We start from the raw sequence: 2,837 nt of genomic DNA on the forward strand, positions 1-2,837 counted from the left end.
CTGTTAGTGAGGAAGGATTGAAGTGCTTGCTGCAGAAAATCAAGGACTTCAATATGGATTACATCTTAATATCAAGAAGACAAAAATTTTCACCACTGGGCCAATAGGCAATATCATGATAGATGGAGAAAAGATTGAAATTGTCAACAATTTCATCTTGCCTGACTGTACAATCAATACCCTTGGCACCAGTTGTCAAAAGACCAAAAGGAATATTGCACTGGGAGAGTCTTCAGTAAAGAAACTCTCCACAGTACTGAGGAGCAATGATGTCAGTTTGAAGACTAAGGTGCACCTGATTCAGGCCATGTTACACCTCTGAGAGCTGGACAATAATAAAGATAACAGAAGAATAATAGATGCCTTTGAATGGTGGTATTGGAGAAGAGTATAACTATCCCATGGACTGTCAAAAGAACAAATCGGTTTATCTTGGAGGTGAAGTCAGAGTGCTCCTTAGAGGCAAGGATGACATAGCTACATCTCACATACTTTGGTCATATTTCTTGGGAAAGAACATCATGCTTGGGAATTTGGAGCGTCAGCAAAAAAAAAGGAAGAAGGTCAACAAAATAAATTGACACAATAAATGCAACAAGGGGCTCAAGTGTGTCAGAGATGGTGAGGATGGCACAGGATAGGGCAGGGTTCAGATTTGTTGTTCATTGGGTCATACTCGACAACAATATGAGCTAGAATTTACTCCATCATGATTTTTTTAAAAACCCACAAACTGTTATATGGAAAAGTCTTGTAGTGTGAGACCTAACTGAAAGGTTCACAGTTCTAATCCCCCCACCACTCCATGAGGGAAAGATAAACAGTCATCTCTAGTAAAGATTTAGAGCTCTGGAAACCCTAAAGAGCTATAGAAGGCTGCTACGAGTGGAAACTAACCCCATGGCAGTGGTGGGCTTTGTATTTTTTTCAAATGGAAGAGCCAGAGTTCAGAATGAAGAACAAAGATTACAAAACTTTTAAGTAAAATGAGATTCTTTCTTCTTCCTACGCCTCTGACCATGTCAGCTTCAGTTATTTAAGTTATCTAAAGTGCTCAAGAGGTTGTCATGAAATCTTATGGAATTCTCACAACCATCTCTCGATGTGGCAGCTATTGGTATCAGTGTCCTGTTGTTGTTTTTGGTTGTTATTGAGTTCATTCAGACTCATAATGCCCCTGTGTGTTACAGAATAAAACTGCTCTATTGGGCTTTCTTGGATATAATCTTGACAGACTACCAGGATTTAGGTCTTTTCTTTTGAGGCATTAGAATTTGAGGTTAGAATCCTCAAACTTTTGTGGATTATCATGAAATCAAAGGATGAGCTGCATTAGGAAAATCTGCTGTCTGGGATCTCTTCAGAGTACTAAAGAGCAATGAGAAGACTAAGGTGTGCCAAACCCTAGCCATGTCATTCTCAATTACTTGCTATGAATCTGGAAGTTGGATGACAAGAAAAATTGATGTCTTTGAGTTGTGGTGTTAGAAAAGAATACTGGACTGTCCATGGACTGTCCAGAGTACAAACAGGCCTGTCTTGGAGAAAATGAAACCAAGTGCTCCTTGGGAGCAAGGACTGTGAAGTTTTGTCTCACGTACCTTGAAGACGTTGTTAGGAGGGACCAGTCCTTGGAAAGAGACATCATGCTTAGAAAGGTGGAGAGAGGGTCAGCATAAGAGAATAAGACCTTCGACAAGATGGGTTGGCACAGTGTCTGTAGCAATGGGTTCAGGTGTGTCAGAAATAGTGAGGATGGCAAGGAGAGGTCAGATTTCAGATCTGCTGTTCATAGGGTTGCTATGCATTGTACCTAACATGAAAACAACAATAAAAAAATGGGAGTCGGACTCAGTATCCTCAGAAGAAAAAAAGATATAAGTAAGCTTCATTCCAAATGCCACAGGCAAGTAGGGAACCAGCATTCTAACTGATGTTTCTGATGTCTTAACCTAGAATGCTGAGTATTCATTGCATAGACTGCCGAAAGAACAAGTATGTCTGTCTCAGAAGAAGTCTAACAAGAGTGATCCCTAGAGGCAAGAATGGTGAAACTTCGTCTCACATACTTTGGGCATGTTGCCAGGAATTAAAGGACATTAGGTTGGGAACAGCGGAGGATCAGGGAAGGAGAGGAAGACCCTCAGCGGGCTGGATTGAGATGGTGATCGTAGCAATGGTCTGGAATGTGTCAGAGATTGGAGAGGGTGATGCAGGATAGGACAAGACCAGATTTCTTGTTCATAGGGTCTCTGTGATTTGTCATCGACTGGACAGAGCTCACAACAGCCGCCATTACCTAGTGTTAGGAGACTGGTTGCATAATGGTTAAAGCCATGAACAGCAACAGGAAAGTACTGGTGTTCTGCTCCAGTCAAGATTAGCCAAGGAAATTCTATGAGCTAGGTCTGCTTCTGCTATAAATGACCCCTTGAGCAGGGATGGGCGTGATGGTGCAGTTACAGTCCAGTGCTCCTTCTACAAGACTTTCCACTCGTCATCGCCTCAAAGTAAACTACGAAACTCTGAGTAAGGGGATGGGCTATTTGTCCAAATGGATGGGGGAATGTCACATTACGGGCTACTGGCATCCCTTAATTTGACTTGGGCTCCCAAATGAAACAATTGCAGCACCAGTATGATTACAGTCAGGGCCTTCTGCACCTTTGCTTCCATGCCACCTGTCCCAATGGTGGGAAAATGAGGGAGAACTGCTGGTTTTAAAACTTGCATCATGTGCACACCCATGTTTATTGCAGCTTTGTTCACAATAGCAAGGAGTTGGAAACAACCTAAGTGCCCATCAACAAATGAATGGCTAGAGAAGCTGTGGTATA

Source organism: Elephantulus edwardii, unplaced genomic scaffold (assembly GCF_000299155.1).
Source record: "Elephantulus edwardii isolate Elephantulus edwardi_28Jun2011 unplaced genomic scaffold, EleEdw1.0 scaffold00096, whole genome shotgun sequence".
NCBI lineage: Eukaryota > Metazoa > Chordata > Mammalia > Macroscelidea > Macroscelididae > Elephantulus > Elephantulus edwardii.